At 38.1% G+C, this 6700-nt stretch overlaps 1 protein-coding gene across 4 annotated transcripts in view; it reads right to left on the minus strand.

The window, feature by feature from the left end:
* The window catches only part of erbin (erbb2 interacting protein), a 72300-nt gene extending 66354 nt beyond the window's left edge, over window positions 1-5946 (minus strand). For 2 of the 4 annotated variants that reach the window (XM_017427544.3, XM_037979368.1), the window contains exon 1: window positions 5207-5946. The gene's annotated coding sequence lies outside the window, so the exon portion shown is untranslated. The remainder of the gene's footprint in view (window positions 1-5206) is intronic. The other 2 variants (XM_017427543.3, XM_017427545.3) reach the window with 2 other exon arrangements.
* Window positions 5947-6700: the final 754 nt, after the last annotated feature.

Raw genomic sequence — 6700 nt, forward strand, 5'->3', positions numbered from 1 at the left:
GATGCTTTGCTAAGTGGGTCAAATAAATACAGTAATCATAGGAGGAAAGCTGAATGCACAGATGTGTTTCAGTTCAACAAACCAGCATGTCAAATGGTAGGGAAATGTACATTTTTGACAAATAATACGTACATGCACAAAGCATCTTATGGAAAAATTATGAAAGCGATCCAACACATTCAAAAACTCCCATTTCAGTCTTTATATATACAGTCCATGCACATTATTTACTAGATGTTAAGCCTGTTTTAACTTCAAGCAGTCAACTGTAATTATGTCAGTTAATTCTTCCTCATAGCAGGTGTCGCACAAAATATTGCAGACCCTAAATCAGCTGTAGTACTCCAATTCATAAATCAGAATTTTTAAGCATTTAACGCTTGATATATTTACAACGTCTTATTTCAAGAGCACACAAATTTTAAACGATGAAGAGCGTTTGGAACCTCTTTTTATTATGAGAGAGATAGGTCAGCTGGAATAAACATTTGCCATAAATTATGAATATTGGCTCAGAAAACTCCCACTCTGAAAATAGTCTGCCCCAGATCTAGTGCAATGTACCGCTTCAATTACTGTAATAACTTGCCTTAATGATTAGTATGCCACTAAAGTGCCAGAATATTTACCAGCTGAGTAATCATCAGTAATAATGAGAAACTTCATTAGCAGTCTATGCGGGAAGTTGGCAACAGTTATTTTTAGAAAAAAAAAAAGCCGCCAAAATATCTGTACTCTCCCAAGTGTTTTTCAGTTCTTTTATTCTAAGCAGGTTTGGCAGCAGTTTGACTTCAAATGGTCATCTTCCTGTTAATGACTAATCTCTTAACCTCATAATACCGTCAATGCCTGCAACCAAACCGTGTATTGTTTTCTCTTCTGCTTCAGTCTTTCACCTGCTTTTTATTAAAAAGGACAAGCACTTCTTGTCAGCTAAACATTTGGTTCTCTTTGTGGACTCTAAAGATCCTGTTAGGCTCCCTTCACAATAGATGATGACAACCTACAAGAACATGGCTGGAAAATCTGGAAAACTTCCTTCAGCATGAAGATAATCATGACACTGCTAAGCTCTTTGTACTTGTCAAATGGGGTTTCCCTGCTATTTTCTTCCCTCACCCCCACCCCCTGAGATACTTTGGTGTACTCTCATTACTGACCATGACAATCCATATGCTTATTCTACACTTTCTGTAAGCTAGAAACTCTCTCTGACCACCTTAAGATGCAGCTACACACTACAAGAGCATCACACGCTACTAACACATATCACGTCTGTGTTAGGTTGTTTCCATGACCATGTCCCAATCACAATGGTAGCCTAGTCCCGCTTCAAATTAACGACAACCAAGACAAGCCAGTGTGCGCAAGCTCCATGTTATGGATACTCTGCCACTGCTGGCACCCCCACTCAATGCTTTACCCAAAACACTGCCAACCCAATAATAAATCACCACGACCTTGCTCAAAACCATCCCAGACCATGCTCAAAACCATCACAGACCGATAACACTTTACTGAGTATAATGAGAAGAACTCTGAAAAGACCATTTACCTTCTGGCTGATTGTTTACCTCACAGGGAAGTCGTTATCCAGTATAAAAATGGGTTTTAAAGACACGGAAAGGCCCAAACACTAATATCACAAGATGAGTATGTGTTATAAACAAGTCTCAGTTCCAACCATATCAAATATTAATTCAATATCTGTAAAACTGACTGAGTTATAACCATTTTCATGTTGGCTAATGTTGATTAGCTATAGTGATCTTCTTGAATTAGTTAATCAGTTGTAGAGGTGCGTCTAGTAATTAATTCCTCAAAGTTTCATTAAAATCTGTTGAGTGGTTAATGAAATATTTTGAGAGCAGACAGAGTCGACTCCACAAAAGTACTGACAAAATTTAAACAAAGATCTTGTGTGATTTGTTAGTATTACTTTCTGCAGGTTCCATAAAAAAGCTCTCCTGCATGTTTTAGATGTGTTCTTGCTTTAAAACCCCGGGTTTAAATGAATGACTTGTGGACATGCTTCTGAAGAACTTGATGATTTGGTGAGGAGGTAACTAAACCATTTAGATCAGGTGTGTTGGAGCAGAAAAACCTAAAACTTCCAGGGTAGTGGCCCTTGAAGCCTGGAGTTTTACACCCCTGGGCTAAATCATTATCACCAGCCTTTCACCTCTCAGTGGCAGGCAAACAAAGGCAGAAAACAAACATTTTCAATAGCATCACTATAGAAAATGAATGAATATCTTGCACTAGTATAAGCAACAAAATTTGTCTGAAATGTCACCTAATTTTATCTGTGTAATTAACTTGATAAAATGCAATACCAGCTTCCTAAATAATGCTTACAGAACAGGCAGATAATCAGTATAAAGGTGTGTCAATTAAAACATTTTAATTGCATGGGAACCAGTTATAAGGGGTAATTTGTACTATTTTTACACTAAATGCAATGTGTTTACACAAGGTTTTTAAATTAAAGTCACCCTCTGAAACAAGCCAAGTAAATCTTATTTAAGTGCCAGTTGTAGTTTGTTTAACCTTTCTGATCTGAGGGATAAGATGAGCAGAAAACTAAATTTGTACTCCATACCAACCACTACCTCCCAGAAGGCAATCCTGCAAGTTCTGACAACAAAAACAGATGCACAAATATTAGATCCTTCAGGGTGTGTTGGATCACAATTTCTGGTCACAAATTTATGGGACAGCCTAGATTACATTTTAAGACGCAGTCAAAGAAGTCAGCCCACTGGAAGGTTTAATCATCAACAAGCGATCAACAACGTTGCACGAGTACTTTCAGTGGCTGAACATGTGCTCTTCGATCGAGGATATTTCTCTTTCCTGTACACAAGAGGTGTAGAAAAGGCATATGGATCAGTTCCAGGGTTGATTTGCTGAAGAGGAAATGAGAACTTGAGTGATTACTCACAAACAGGTAGGAAAAAAAAAGTCTCCGTCTCTGGCAATAAAATGTCCTTGGACACACAAAACTCAAGTCTGAGTTAATACACACAAAACAGCTAAACTAAAAGCCAATAAAACATCCAGAAATGTCACCCATCTTCAGATATCTGATTTAGAGTTTTTGTTTCAAGGAGCTACATGTCTCAAAGGTAGTAAAGACGCCATTTTAGTAGGCTTTTAAAAATGTTATGACCACAAAGTAAAACCAATGAACATTTTCAACAAAAAAAGCTGAACCAAACAGCCTGGGAGCCATTAGGATAAAATGGTTTTAACATCACTGACCTAATGCAGAAGGTCTGAAGTTTCATATGTCCGACTTAAAGTCTAAAACAGGAGCACATAAAAAAATCACAGTGGAGGGAAACAGAACTCTGAGGAAGACCTTATTCAGCAGCCCAAGTAACAATTTTGGCATACTTCACTGCTCTTGTCAGGTGTTTGCTTTCTTTCTGTTTCCAGTACAACAAACAGCAGGCCGAGTGTAACAACAGCACTGTGAGAAAAGAGGAGTTCAGTCAGGAGCATTTTGTTACTCTTGATCTTATCTTCACTTCCAGATAACAAAGTGTTGTAAATGATCATATGAGGAGCTTAAAAGAAGCTCTGATACAAACACGGGCTTTGAATGAACAAATGGAGAAAAAAAAGAGAAGTTTGTGTTTCTCATGTCATTTAAATTTAAAGCTGCAGCTTAAATCTATATTTTGCATTTTAATTTTTAAGTCTTTTTTTACGTTTTCAATTGTGGGATACTTTAAATGCCAAAGTGTGCCGTTAAAAATTAAAATAAAATTCACTAAAATAATATTCCTGCAGGGCGTTGACAAGTAACAGCTGATAGGTCCATGTCTTTGTTTACATCAGATTTGACATCTGTTAAACTGATGAAGAGGTCATCAAATCATTAAATGAAGAGCTCCGGTTTGAAGGTGGCAGCTCTCTGCAACGATCATCTGATTTACATGCAGACGGTGTTGATTTCCTCTCATTGAACAACTCACTCAGAGTGACAACCTGTCCTGTCCCGCCAGTCTCAGGGGCTGGGCCGGCATGGTCAGGTTTGGTGGGTTTTTTTGCAAAACCAGACAATCCACAGAGGCGAACAAATGTGGGTGATTTACGTCACAATCTGATTTTAATTTACGTCTTTTACGTAATGGGGAAACTTCTTTTTTTTTTTTTTTTTAAACAAAACATTTGTTATTCAGGCAGGAAAAAAAAAGCATTTTGCTTTGCGTGAACATCAGAGTCACGCTGTTGTTTCCCTATTTATAGTTTCTTTGCTTTTGTTTCTTTGCCCCTTCCGCTTATTTTGTGCCGTTTTAACCACTCATACATTAAAACATTCAGCTCAATCAGTTCTTTCAAAAACATGTTTCTCTTAGAAATCTGCTTCAGCAAACTTGCTAAATCTTCTCATGTCAGTTTGAGCTTTTAGCTCCTGTCTTGATAGCTCCTTTTTTAGCTACATTTTGGCTGCTGCTTATTGCTTTTAGCTGCTGTTCATTTAAATGTTTATTTAATTTAACAATCAGTTTACTAGCCATTGTTCATTAAATTCCTTTAAAGTCATTCAGCACTCAGTATCCACGCTGCTTTTTCGCAACAACTTAAAAAAAGCAGTTTCTCTGGTTTTTATTGTTTGTTTCCTCTCAGCCCTTTCCCTGAACTGAATCTATTAACAACAATTCCCAGAAAGAAAGAAAAAAAAAAAACAGCAACAACAACAACAAAAAAAACCCGGTTCGGACAGAACTGCTGTAACTGAAGGGTCAAAATCTAAGAACAACAGATCCACCTTTTAATCTTAACAGTGAAGTGCTGCTGGCAATCTGATTAGTGAAGCAGAGAGAAAATAAAAATAATCTCCATCCTGCAGCTATTAGTTAATGACTGTTAGTGTAGATCATGGCAGGGCTTTAAACGCCACACTGTGTTTAGTTTTAAACGAAGAGCCAAAACAGCTGGGCAGCCATGTACAGATGTTGACATAAAAATCAAACTAAAACGATCGAAACCCTTCATTGTTTTTGACTGGAAATGCACCCACAGTCACTACCCAGCAAGAAGCACACAGATGATGTCCGAACACGACGCTGTGACAGTAAAATCGATTAATTTATTAAGTCAGAGTCCAGTCAGACAACATCAGAATGGGACCAGAAAGCAGCTAGCAGGAAATGCTAACATGCTGGAACTCCTTGCGCAAACAAAATACACTTACCTCAATTTACGTCGAGTCTGTGAGTCATTTACCGGTGGCCAGGGTGTGGGGGAAAGTGCTATTATCCGAGAAATAGTTTCAAGAAGTGTGCATTAGCTAGCTTCACAAATTTTTTGTGGGATTTTGAGGTCTGGCTAAAGGTTAGCCCCTAGCTAACGCTGCCCACTTAAAGAGCAACTCGAAGCTGGCCCAGCGCGAGCATTTCTCTTCAGCAAGCAGCCCTCAAGTTCTCTATTGTCCCCGGCTGTTTGCACCAAAAGTGTCAGCTTCCTGGCGTGACTCGGACAAATTGACTGAAGACAAACACCAGAGCACGACGGTCCAGATGTTAATGACACGGAACATTAACAAAAATCCAAAATGTCCACGAGAATTATTATCAAGGAAATACAAAAGGCAAAAACGACCTCCGGTGGAGCGAGAGCTTTTCCTCTAAAGAAGTACGCCGCGCCCAGATGCTTTCAGTCATAATTTCCTCGTGTTTAATCATTGGCAAGACACGCAGCTGCTCGAACTCGACTGGAGCTACATGGAGGCTGGCGAGGCAGAGATGAGGAGCTTTCTTCTCTGCGACCTCTACGTGCAGAAGAAGGCTGTCCGCCGCCGAGAGAGAGCCCCTCGATGATGCTTTCACTATCTCACCCAGACGGTGTGAGAGAGCACCTCCTTCTGCCTCCGTCCTCCGGCTCCGCTGCGGCTTTTACTGAAAATACACTTTCCACGCAGACCGAAACCAGACTGTGCACGAACCAGGCTGTAAAAGACAATTCAAACATCTAATTTAAACATAAACGAAAGGTGTTTGCACCAATAACCGACAACAGTTGGAGCTGTGTTACCTTTTAGCGCCCCCTGCTGTTCATAGAAAGGATTTCCTTTTTAACTTTGGGAAAGGCTTCGGGATTTCAGTGATTTTATTTATTTATTTATTTATTTTCTGTTTCTTTCTTTTAGAAATACCTTTTGATTTATTTATAGGTTTATTTACAACTGGCGAAATGGCATTTTCTGTGAAGTCGCAGCGTGAACGCTGAAATTTGTTGAAGAATGGCTAAAACAAGCAGCACAAAAACTAAAATCGACAAAAGCTAAATATAGCAAAATCAAAACTAAAAATTAGCTAAATCACAGCTAAAAACAAAAACATCAAAACTGTAGCTTAAAGCTAAAGGTAACAGAATAGTAGAAAAAAGCAACATTTTTATAAAAATATAGCTGAAAAGCTTAAATTAGTATAACTGTAGGTAAAATTTAAAAGGTAACAGAACTACCTAAAAGCTAAAATTAGCAAGACAGTAGCTAAAAGGAGCATAAAGAAACAAACAAAAAAATGTTTTCAAGGAATTGGGGAGATTTCAGTGTATTTCTATGGAGAAAATTTCTATAAATAAAGTTAACTAATTCAAAAGTATAAAAGTTACAAATACTAAAAGTCATAATAAGTCATAGCACACTATTTCTGATTGAGTCAAATGTTTTATGAATGGTTTAAAT

Source organism: Kryptolebias marmoratus, linkage group LG14 (assembly GCF_001649575.2).
Source record: "Kryptolebias marmoratus isolate JLee-2015 linkage group LG14, ASM164957v2, whole genome shotgun sequence".
In the NCBI taxonomy this organism is placed as follows: Eukaryota; Metazoa; Chordata; class Actinopteri; order Cyprinodontiformes; family Rivulidae; genus Kryptolebias; species Kryptolebias marmoratus.